Genomic DNA, 12,672 nt, shown 5'->3' with positions numbered 1-12,672 from the left:
CACTGTCATTTTCATGTAAATTTTACGTGATTGTCATTTGAGTTCATCATGAGCTGGTGGGATGATTTATCTTGTGAATCTTATTCAGTAGACATATGTATTTCATATGAGTTTCACGTAGAATTTAACTACCGGTAAATTGAAAAGCATTTGACTGTCTGATAGATTCTACCACAGACAGACGTCCAAGCAAGAACAACATTGATCGAAAATTATGTGTAAATTTTCAAAGAGAATTACGTTGTAAATCACTTGTACACTAGTGCCGCCTGTTGACCTTATCGATACAATACATTTTTTTTCGCTGTACGAGGCTGGTGTCACTGGTACCCGACCAACCACTCTTTAAGTTTTTTCATGAAACGAGAACGATCGCTATCGATTAGTTTTGAACCTATATCGATTGATTTCAGTTGTTGTCGTTTCATAAAGGTGCATAAAGAGTGGTTGATCGGGTAGCGCTATCTGGTTACGAATTGCTACTACAAAAAACTTTACACACGTTTGGAACTCAGCTTGGACGTCTGTCTGCGGTTCTACGTTTTATGAAACGTATAATTTTCAATTGTGGTTTCCCAAATTCTTGAGAAACTTCAAAATATTTTTCACGTTATTGTTACGTGAAATTTCCTGTACTTATTCATTTTCTGTCATTTTGCATGATTTATGTGACAAACATAACATCTACGTGAAAATCACATGCATACTATATTTTATCACGTAGCATCTACGTCAACTTGGCAACGTCAAACAGAATGAAGTATTGCGTGAACTCTCCGTGCGAAAATACACAAAAATCAAAATGGCGAAGGTGTTGTCTGATGTTGTCTTTGAACATGATAGGAATTCCTTGATGACTCCCCAATAAGTGAGCATTAGAAAAATCATAAGAATCCGGCATCGAGATTCCACACAGATTCAGTTCAAATTGCGAGGAATTCCCTGGACATAAACAGTTGCAGCTAACAGTGATTATCGCCAGCGGATGTCGCAATATCATTTTGCCATTTTATGTGTCGCTTAATTCATTTACGAGTTAGCGATTTTGCATGCCCGTGCGACTTATTAAGCAACATATTTGGATAATTTATGAAAACTATTCCTAGTCTCTCAAGAATTTGGGAAACCACAATTGAAAATTATACATTGTATAAAACGTAGAAGCTATCAGACAAGCAAATGCTTTTCAATTTACCGGTAGTTAAATTCTACGTGGAACTCACATGAAATGCATATGTCTACTGAATAAGATTCACAGGATAAATCATCTCACCAGTTCATGATGAACTCGAATGACAATCACGTAAAATCTACGTGAAAATGACAGTGGAAAATATTCACATAACTTTTCCGGTAATTATAACGTGAAAAATATTTTGAGACGTTGTCCATTGATGTGAACTTTTGTAATATATCCCCGTCAATTGCTATACATGTCCCCTTGCAAAATACAATGACCACTATTGTTGAGTGATCAGGTATCTGCACCGATACGCTTCCAGCAAAGATGACTAGAACAAGATACCTAACTCTTGCAGAATTCATCGGACATGATTGTCGCTGCGCGTGAGCAAAAGTCGAACTAATTTATACATAGTTAATATAATGTATACTTAACGTCAAAATCAACTGGCGACAAGGCCAAGACATGACTGCTGAAAGGTGAAACAATTTTTTCAGTATCTATGTGGACGACTGTACGGTGCTGCCATCCGAAAACTGTTAATAATGTGTACGAATGTTTAGTTCTCAAACATCAAACTCTCCGGAAGAATCAAGAAAAATCGGCGCATCGTTTATAATTGAGCGTACCATCAGAACTTCCTGATAACCTGTGCTTATAGCACGCTCTACAGTCAAGTTTTCCACTCTTGCCGGGGTTAATAAAGCAAAAATTGGGTGCCCCGGTGAACCTGACCATATGCACAATGGTGCTGAAACCTGGCTTGCGACATATCAAACTTTTAATGTTGGTAGAATGGGACCTGAAAATAAATATAACCCCTTAATATAAACTCTGACAGTCAAATTCACACTTTTCTTTTGTTCTTTGAAGTGCAAAAAATATGGCAATAGCATTAAGTGCAAAAAATGTCAATATCATCAATCTGCATGTTATCTTAAGCGTCGAGCTGACCAAACTGCTACACCTTTTTCATATACAATCATGAACAGCTCAACGATCAATGACGCACTATGCACGATTAGAGTGCCTATATATAACTAGAGTGGCGCCGTGTCATCCGAAGTAACGCTGGTAACACTGAACATCCTTTCTTTTTTCCCCACATGTGTTTTATATATAGGTTGTTTGCTCAATTGGAATGACACTGACAGATAATTTTTATTCCAATTTTGACAGTGTCGCCACTCTATATATTTACAGGCACTCTATGCACGATAAATCGGTTTTGCTCATAGTGACAATTTTATGAGAATTTAAGTCATCAGATGACAGCACTAACCGTCGGAAATCAGTCGTATTCGAAATGTATGAAAAATATGGAAGTTAGGTGTCTTGTTCTAATTATCTTTGCTCCCAGTCAGTTAAAATACGGTTTATGAAGCGAATCACCAATCGTGGAAAGATCAAATATCTTTGGGCTGTAAACAGCCACTGCCAAGAATCCTTGATCTGCGTTTAAATAATGCACCACAACTTCACAGCAGATGTTCCGATGTCTCGCTTTCCATATTACAAAAGCGACAGAAATCATCCTGAACCCGGCCAATGTTCTATAAATGATATCTACTCGGACAGTGCCCCGTTACTACGCCAACGTATGTACAAAGAGCTCTTTTGTTGAGCTCTAGGAGCTTTTTCGAATGATTCTCGTTTGGTGTTATAAATGGCTATCTATAGAGGCACCAAAATTCATAGGAATGGTCGAATAACTGTATTTTTTCATTTCTTCCGGTTTGAGCCACAGAGAACAGACGTTCATCTTATTTTCAAAAGATGTGTAATAACTTGCTGTTATTTAACATTAAGTGGTAATGCTCCCGCTATGTGACGCTCGCATCACTCAAGAACTCAGCTAGCTGGCATCTCTATCTTATTTACTTTGTTTCATCGCAGCTAACATCGCAGCGGATCCGCGATTTGCGGGCCCCATTGGCAGATGCTATGTTATGCGTATGAAAAGTGGCGGTGATATGCTGTCTCGTTTACACACACGCTGAGATGTTGTTAGCCTTGCTGCTCAGGGGTTGGGAGGAAATATGACGGATGGGGGAGTGAATGCAAGCCTCAAGCTGCTTCTATACCAACCACGCAACTCTTATTCTTGCGAGCAGGAACTAAGGGAAAGTGAACCACCTAGCGGACCTCGACCATGGTGGAAAGCTTTGCCAAACATGTACTTGCTAACTATTACTTGCTCAAAAGCTTCTGTTCAGAGCACCTTCCCGTTAAATCAGTAGCGACGAGGGGTGGAAACTCCTTTCGAGTTACGAATACCGGAGTAAGTGGCGGGTGTAAATTAGTGTGGATTATAAAACTTGCGTACATACATTTAACTTATAATATATTCATCCCGATTCGATACAATATTGCTCTTAACCTAGGTTTACTTGCGCTTTTCTGCCTGTGTAACTCTCATTGTACTCTTTTCAATTTTCCGCGGGTCGACCTCGCTGTACGGTTTTTTTCTGCTTGCTGTTCCCCTGCTTTGGCTCACCGGCTTCGGACCACCGGTTGGGTACACCGGCGTTGGCAGCTACTCGTATCAGGGTATCTCTGCCGATTAACCTGGGCGGGATCACGTTCGGGTGTACTCCGCACGACTGTGGCGTATTGTATAGCACCGCTCCTGCGGGGTGGGGAATATTGGGCCAAATCGAATGGCGACCTGGCGACGAGCAACTGTCGGGAAAAATATCTGGGGTAAAACCAGAACAAAACACAAAAAGGCCCCTCCAAGGACCTGTTCGGGGACAATTAGCAATGATTTCAGGCTCTCTTAAAACTACGTTACACAGGCGTTCTAGTATATAAATATGAAATTTTACCTTTTTCTTGTACATAAATGACTTTTCTTTAACTTTTAAAACACCCTCTTCAGCGCTTCTCTCTTCTTTGTATTCGTTGCTAGTACACTATATTCATTTCAAATAGAATTTAGATTAGATTTAGACATCGCTTTGTTTTACACAATCAACTTTTACATACAATAACTTTTTACTGAAATGACCTTTTCTTTAGGTTTTCACACAATTAACTTTTAAATCGTGTCTTTTTGTTTTTTCACACAATTAGCTTTTATGTCCTGACTTTTCCTTTTGTACTTTTCTTCTTAATTTACACGGATTTACACCCTGGCTTTTCGTTTCGTCTTCTAGATTAAAACTGACTTCGCGCGCACTTCTAACTTCGCTACTTGTTCAACGTAAAAAGAGCGTTCAACCCTCTCAGGTTTCCCGCATTTTGACGTCTTTCTCTCTCTTGGCAACACTTCCCGGTTGTTACTTAGGATAGCCCGAAACCCTTGTGGCAAAATCTGCCAAAGTGCATCTGCTCGCAGACCGGTATGAGCGACCCCTCCGTCCCAGACGCGAAGCGTCAGACTTGGAGGGATATCACCCATACAGAGTGGAGTAGTCGTGGTTGTGAAGAAAAGCTTGCCTCCGTGAGTGACCCCTCCGTCCAAGACGCAAAGCGCCAGACTTGGAGTGATATCACTCACTTAGGGGGCTTTTTGCAGAGTCGTACTAAGGGAGTGAAAGGTATATCTGAGCAGCGTTAGCTTTTATTATTGTTAGCAGAGTCAACACTTTGGATTTGGAACCAAGGGTTACAATACCCCATCGTCCACCCTCCTAGAATCTTAACTACTTTTGTTTGTTTCTACCTACTTTAACTCCCCGTCTGAATTGTGAAATATTTTAATTATTTCATAAAACATTATAATTCCTGGGCAGTAGGGCCCTGATTAGTTCGTTTGCGCTTTTTCCTCTCTGCTTTACTTTAGTAAAGAAGCAGAGGAGCTCATACCCATACCAACATATAGCAACTGTCGCAATGAGATACCTTTCAAATGTTTCCGATTTCAGTTGTTTACCTTTTACGTTTGCAGACTCACGTTTTTTTTTAGCTCAAATGTTCGTGTCCTTCTGCCTAAATGTGAGTTTTTTGGATATAATCGTATTAATTTTGTTCCTCTGGTGATAATACCGTAGGAAAAAAAAAGGTGTTTTAATCGTTTTGTGGTTTCAGGTGTTGGTGGCAATCAAAGTGATGTGGAAAGAAACTACCTAATTGGAGCCTCTGTGGAAATGAGGTTATCCCCCTACTATCTTATGTTCGCCTCGGTCTGTTTTTCTACATGTTGTCTCTATGAGAACGGCCATCATCTACTGGGCGCCTGGTTTCAAGTCGGTGACGGAAAAGATCCCGATGGATTTTCCTTTGTCGTTCGCCAGTTCGTACGCACTCGTACCTACCCTCGCCAGGACCACGCACGGAACGTAGAGCGAGTCTAGTTTTGCGTTGAAACCAACCCCGGCTGAGGACTGCCGAAAGTTTCTGCGGAAAACCTGTTGACCTACTTTATATACTGGAGCATAATTTTTTGCCCTTAAATTGTAAGATCGTATGCCTTTCTCATAGGTCCGCTTAAGATTTTTCACCACTAGTGAATAAATATGTTCATCTATTTTCCCCTTCCTTTCTAGCCTTTCGCGATGAGATACCTCTTCGCTTTCCCTATCTATTCTATGTTCCTCTCCCGTTTCTACTATCTCATGTCCGAAAAGCACACGATATGGTGAGAATCCCGTGGCACTGTGAGGCGTGTTGTTCAAACAGAACTCGATCTCTGACACCCGGGTGTCCCAAAGTTGTTGATTTCCCTTTACGTAGGTTCTAATACACGCGTTTATTGTTCGATTCAATCTTTCGACGGGGTTGGACTGGCTGTGATGCCTCGGATTAGTCCAGTGCCCTACCTGGTATTTCGCGAGAAAATCTTTAAATTCACGAGATAAAAACGTGGACGCGTTGTCGGAAATTATGAATTCTGGAACCGAGTACCGGCGAAACCACGATTGTTCCAATAACTTTACAACTAGCGACACTGTTATTCGTTTAACTGGTATAAGTAAACACCACTTCGAAAACAGGTCTGAAATAACCAATAGGTGTGCATGACCCTCTTTACTACGCGGTAATGACTGTATAAAATCTAAAGCAATTATTTGGAATGGTTTGCTAGTTATTCTTTGGTTCCCTGGCTCGGGCATTTGGGATCGATTTGTAGGTTTGGATTGCAGACAAATGGAACATTTTTTAATATGACTTGCTACGTCCTCGGCCATCTTTGGCCAGAAATATTTTTTCTTTATTCTCGCTAATGTTTTCTCTCTACCTAGGTGCATCCGGTCATCATGTTCCTCCACTAAGATTTTTTCCCTCATGGACTCTGGAAGGCATGTTTTCCATGCGAATCGGTAGTCCAGCCTTTCGTCGTGAGCAGCCGTAAGTTTTTTCAAAATCCCCCTATCAATGCGAAAGTCTTTATATTTTTCTGGGTTGTCCCGCACCCTTATCAATTGTTGGGCATACCACTCTTGATTCGGTGGGCTTACCCCCACTTCCTCGACGGCTCGGGACAATGCGTCAGCCACGACATTGTCTACCCCTCTCCGGTGAACAATTTGCATGTCATGGCCTTGTAACTCAATGCTCCATCGACACAGTCTAGATGACGTTCGCCAGCTACTTCTAATTATGTACGCCAACGCAGAAGCGTCCGTGAATACCGTAAATTTAGTGCCTTCCACGTAGCATCTAAATTTATCAATGGCTTTAAGGACGGCTAACCCTTCCTTTTCTGTTGCGCAATAACGTTGTTGGGTTGGACTCAGCTTCTGAGAAAAGTATGCGATTGGATTTTCGGTTCCATCACGAATTTGGGTCAACACGCCCGCGATGGCTATGTCACTCGCGTCGCAATGAATGGCAAACGGAATGGTAAAATCTGGGTTTATCAGGATTGGGGCTGAAATCAGTCGCTCCTTAACCTCCAGAAACGCTTTTTCTGCGTTGGCATTCCAAAGCAGCGTTTTTGGCTTGCTTCTGAGAAGATCCGTAAGCGGTTTAGTCACGGCACTATAGTTGGTTAGGAACCTACGATAGTAATTGCTCATCCCTAAAAATCTTCTCAAAGCTTTGAGAGAGCTAGGACGTTCGTAATTTACAATGGCTGAGATACGGTCTGGATTAGGCTTAAGTCCCCCTCGACCCAATATGTATCCCAAATAGGCCACTTCTGGCACACAAAAATGCGATTTCTCTATATTTATAGATAGATTAGCGGCCTTCAGTCTTTCTGCGACTCGTTGTAGTAAGGAGATATGCTCGTCGAAGGTATCACTAATGACAATGATGTCATCTAGATACACGAAGACGTTGGGCTCTAGTTCACCCCCACCTAATACCCGGTCCATTAATCACGACAAAGTGGCTGGACTGTTGATTAAGCCAAACGGCATGCGCGTGAACTGAAACAACCCACGGCCTAAAACTGAAAACGCGGTATACTTCCGTGACTTAGGATGCAACGGAACTTGTAGAAAAGCCTTTGACAGGTCGATTGTGGTAATAAATTCAGCTGCTCCCAACCTACTTAATATTCGGTCCGCATGGGGCAGCGGGTAGCAGTCCCTTAACGTGCGCTCGTTCAATTTTCGTGCGTCGAGACATAAACGTACTGTCCCATCTGGTTTGTCCACTGGAACTAGCCGTAAGGCCCAGTCACTATAGGACTTTTCGATAATTTTACTTTCTAGCATTTTATTTAATTCAGTGTTAATCTGTTCCTGTCTAGTAGGCGACGTTGGGAATGGGTTTAGGCGCACTGCTGGTAGCTTTTTAGCTTCGTCCGTTAGCTCGACGCGGTGACTTATCCAATCGGTGGTGTCTAAGATTCCCTCCCCGGCCACTTTGAATTGATCCTTAATTTTTTCAAGTGCCGACTGCTGTTCTGGCGTAAGATTTATTTTATTATTCGAATTAGCAATAATATTTTTTGAATATTCTTCGTAGTTTTCATAAGCATTCACTTCCTCTATTTCAGTGTTACTGACTGTGGGTCGGATTTCAAACGCGTTCCAGAAATTCATTCCCAGAAGCAGTCTTCTTTTCAACGCGGGTGCGACTAAAGTTTCAATGATTTTAGTTTCACTTTCAAATGTAATGGGCAGGTACGCCACACCGTAAACCTCCAGTTTTTCCCCGTTCGCGGTCTTCAGGCACACTTCGGAAGGAAATATCTTCAATCCGTATTGCTTTAATAACCCTAATGCTCCCACCCCCAAAATGCTGAGATGTGCCCCACTATCTAGAAGAGCCACTATCGAGTTTCCTAGTATGGTGACTTTGGCATAGGGCCTTTCGTCGTTCAATAAATTTATAATTGCTTCATTGGTTTCTACTAAGGGAAACTGATGATATTCGTTAGGTTTCACTTTCTCAAATCCCAATTTTGCCAGGGAGACCGCAATGTCGTCCCTGCTTTCGAGGGGCTTCACATACGCTCGACTTGTCTGCCCTCGTAGACAGTCTTTTTGGCGTTTTTTCGACAGGAGGGGCAGTTTGCTGTGTCTACATTATGAAAACCGCACCGCAAGCAATATTTGTGTTTGGGTCGGCTACAATCTCGAGCATGATGTCCCATTAATCGACAGTTAAAACAACATCCTTCTTTTGGGGGTTTATAATTGTCCACGAGGATTTGTAATCCTTGAGGATGATTTTGGTTATGGGTATCATCAATGTCCGAATTTTGAAGATGTTCTTCTCCCTCCGACGCATTTGCATGGAAGCGAGAATTAGTAAAGCTGCGCGATTTATAATTGTTAGATTCGTTTTCAAAATTTCTCTTCGGCTTAGCACCGGTAAATATTTCATTGGCCTGCACCTGTTTGCCTCGCAGGCTCGGCTCATTCACTGGTGTTTGGTATTTAAACCAATACGCAGCGTCTAAACGTCTACCAAATATTTTTAAATCGGCCAAGTTATCTATATACGATGACACCGCATGCCCTTTGTAATCGGCGCGCATGTTCCTAAACACAATTTCAAATTTCTTTCGTTCGGTAAGTGGTTTTGTTAAAGAGTTAAATATTTTCTGCATTTCCAACAAGTAATCCTGAAACTTTTCCCTTGCCCCTTGTTTTCTGGCAATAGCTCGGCTTTTATTATTGTGGTCATGGTCTGGGCTTAAGAATTCTCGTTTTAATTCCTCTTTCAGCTCTTTCCATGTTTTAAAGTCTTCGTTTTCTATTCCTGACATGAACCAAGTCTTCGCAGTTCCACTGAACAAGTGGATAGCTTGTCTGAATAATTCTTTCTGTGACATATTTTCTGATTTTGCATAGAAATCAACTTCTCTAATGAACTTCATCAAAAATTGACCGTTATCTGCTCCGTCGTACTTCAACCGCCAGTCTGATACTGGTTTACACCTTTCCATTCTACGTCTATTCTGTTTTCGTGAACTTTTCCTCGACTGGTCTGATGACCAGCCCGATTCGGTCTCCGAACCACTAGTAGTTTCTGCCTTTGATTTTGATTTTCTAGGTTCGAATTCTATTTTTTTTCTATTCTTGCAATTTCCGCTGTGCATGTTTTTAGTACACCCTGAAGGTTCGGCTGTGGTTTCGAGCTGCTTATTTAATAGTTGTGTCCACCACGGTGGTGGATATTGTGGGTAAAGCATCCAAGGAAACGCTCCCTGCGACCTCATGAATGCCATTAACGCATTTTGCTGAGTCTCTAGCTGATCCCCTGTATCTTCGACCGACTTAAGTTTTCGTTTAACGTGTTTTCCCGGCGTGACGTATACTTCTTCCTCCACGCTTGAAACTGAGGGTTCTTGACTAGCTGGTTTCGAATTACCTAAAGCCATATTTGAAAAAGATTGGTTTATTTTATTAAAAATGTCTTGTTGACCCGTGGCTGAGAAACAAGAAAAATATGAATTAAAGGTGCCTCGAATGCTAGATTCTAATGCATCAATATCCCTCAAATCATCTTCATTATCTGTAGCTTCATACATTCGTTTTACCCGCGTAAAATAATGTACCAGTCTGGTTTTGAGACTCTCTCGCGTGCCTTCCCACTGTTTGCGCTTCGCCAGAAAATCTTGAATCTCCTTCAGCTTAGTATCAATAAGTTCGATTTTTGTTTCTGCTGTCGTATTTAATCGTACGATATTAATATCCACATTGTTTTGCTCTCTCTCCTCTTTAATTCTCCCTTTCAACCGCCTAGCGAGAGCTGCACGTGCTTCTCCTTCCGTGAATTCAATATCGCGAATGGCAAGTTCGTATTCTAATTCTTCCCTTACCAGGTGATGCACTAATGTGAAAACAGCAACCCGTTGTTTTACCAAAGCCAGGATCGGAGTTGTCAAGGATATCTAATAGATAACAACCGGGCTGGCGGCTTCTACTGTAGTACATAAGCGTCGTTACTTTGGTAACATATAAACATCCTGGAAGGGTATAAAAAACTGAAATTTTCATCCAGGACTAGTTAGTTCATTTTCAACCGCTCCAAGATACAGATTAAATAAATCTGTCATTTACAAACCGGTCTTTTCTTTCTGTTCGAGTATTACCAACAAGAACTAATAAATGCTTGTACTGAATATCAAATTCTATATCCATGTTGCTACTCTCACTAAAACGAGTTGCAAAAAAAATATTCGTTAGGAGAACGAATGCCTTTAAACAGGGTACTGTTTTTTTCCCTCCCTCTAGGGGAACTTTTCAAACTTTAAATTTTTAGTTGGGCGCCAATTGTTAGCCTTGCTGCTCAGGGGTTGGGAGGAAATATGACGGATGGGGGAGTGAATGCAAGCCTCAAGCTGCTTCTATACCAACCACGCAACTCTTATTCTTGCGAGCAGGAACTAAGGGAAAGTGAACCACCTAGCGGACCTCGACCATGGTGGAAAGCTTTGCCAAACATGTACTTGCTAACTATTACTTGCTCAAAAGCTTCTGTTCAGAGCACCTTCCCGTTAAATCAGTAGCGACGAGGGGTGGAAACTCCTTTCGAGTTACGAATACCGGAGTAAGTGGCGGGTGTAAATTAGTGTGGATTATAAAACTTGCGTACATACATTTAACTTATAATATATTCATCCCGATTCGATACAATATTGCTCTTAACCTAGGTTTACTTGCGCTTTTCTGCCTGTGTAACTCTCATTGTACTCTTTTCAATTTTCCGCGGGTCGACCTCGCTGTACGGTTTTTTCTGCTTGCTGTTCCCCTGCTTTGGCTCACCGGCTTCGGACCACCGGTTGGGTACACCGGCGTTGGCAGCTACTCGTATCAGGGTATCTCTGCCGATTAACCTGGGCGGGATCACGTTCGGGTGTACTCCGCACGACTGTGGCGTATTGTATAGCACCGCTCCTGCGGGGTGGGGAATATTGGGCCAAATCGAATGGCGACCTGGCGACGAGCAACTGTCGGGAAAAATATCTGGGGTAAAACCAGAACAAAACACAAAAAGGCCCCTCCAAGGACCTGTTCGGGGACAATTAGCAATGATTTCAGGCTCTCTTAAAACTACGTTACACAGGCGTTCTAGTATATAAATATGAAAATTTACCTTTTTCTTGTACATAAATGACTTTTCTTTAACTTTTAAAACACCCTCTTCAGCGCTTCTCTCTTCTTTGTATTCGTTGCTAGTACACTATATTCATTTCAAATAGAATTTAGATTAGATTTAGACATCGCTTTGTTTTACACAATCAACTTTTACATACAATAACTTTTTACTGAAATGACCTTTTCTTTAGGTTTTCACACAATTAACTTTTAAATCGTGTCTTTTTGTTTTTTCACACAATTAGCTTTTATGTCCTGACTTTTCCTTTTGTACTTTTCTTCTTAATTTACACGGATTTACACCCTGGCTTTTCGTTTCGTCTTCTAGATTAAAACTGACTTCGCGCGCACTTCTAACTTCGCTACTTGTTCAACGTAAAAAGAGCGTTCACAGCTTTAGCTGAGCCTTATAAACCCTCTCAGGTTTCCCGCATTTTGACGTCTTTCTCTCTCTTGGCAACACTTCCCGGTTGTTACTTAGGATAGCCCGAAACCCTTGTGGCAAAATCTGCCAAAGTGCATCTGCTCGCAGACCGGTATGAGCGACCCCTCCGTCCCAGACGCGAAGCGTCAGACTTGGAGGGATATCACCCATACAGAGTGGAGTAGTCGTGGTTGTGAAGAAAAGCTTGCCTCCGTGAGTGACCCCTCCGTCCAAGACGCAAAGCGCCAGACTTGGAGTGATATCACTCACTTAGGGGGCTTTTTGCAGAGTCGTACTAAGGGAGTGAAAGGTATATCTGAGCAGCGTTAGCTTTTATTATTGTTGGCAGAGTCAACACTTTGGATTTGGAACCAAGGGTTACAATGTTAGTACACGAAACATGGCGGGATGCCAGCTAGCTGCAAAAACTAAGCACAGATATCGATAAAATATCGATACAGCGATATTTATGCAGTGCAACTGGGGCACCACAAAACAAATGTCGTTAGTGTATTAATGTACCTATTTGGATTCAAATTTTTACACACGATTTTCAAATTCCTTTTTATGAACATGAATGTCTGTTCTCTCGACTACTTTGTGATAAAGTCGTATGTCTA

The 12,672-nt window shown here is 41.7% G+C and overlaps 2 long non-coding RNA genes across 2 annotated transcripts; both read right to left on the bottom strand.

Moving 5' to 3' along the window:
* Positions 1 to 3,226: 3,226 nt before the first annotated feature.
* On the bottom strand, positions 3,227 to 4,343 carry LOC129731457 (uncharacterized). The gene is made up of 3 exons (XR_008729023.1): positions 4,172 to 4,343; positions 4,012 to 4,098; positions 3,227 to 3,926 (listed from the first exon to the last, which is right to left on the bottom strand). It is a non-coding gene; the product is annotated as an uncharacterized LOC129731457 (long non-coding RNA).
* A 6,466-nt stretch (positions 4,344 to 10,809) lies between these two features.
* Positions 10,810 to 12,409, bottom strand: LOC129731311 (uncharacterized). The gene is made up of 3 exons (XR_008728996.1): positions 11,787 to 12,409; positions 11,627 to 11,713; positions 10,810 to 11,541 (listed from the first exon to the last, which is right to left on the bottom strand). It is a non-coding gene; the product is annotated as an uncharacterized LOC129731311 (long non-coding RNA).
* Positions 12,410 to 12,672: the final 263 nt, after the last annotated feature.

The sequence above is a fragment of the Wyeomyia smithii genome, chromosome 3, assembly GCF_029784165.1.
Source record: "Wyeomyia smithii strain HCP4-BCI-WySm-NY-G18 chromosome 3, ASM2978416v1, whole genome shotgun sequence".
Classification (NCBI taxonomy): Eukaryota; Metazoa; Arthropoda; class Insecta; order Diptera; family Culicidae; genus Wyeomyia; species Wyeomyia smithii.
The sequence above is the reverse complement of the archived record's forward strand: the minus strand, read 5'-3'. Positions and strand labels throughout refer to the sequence as shown.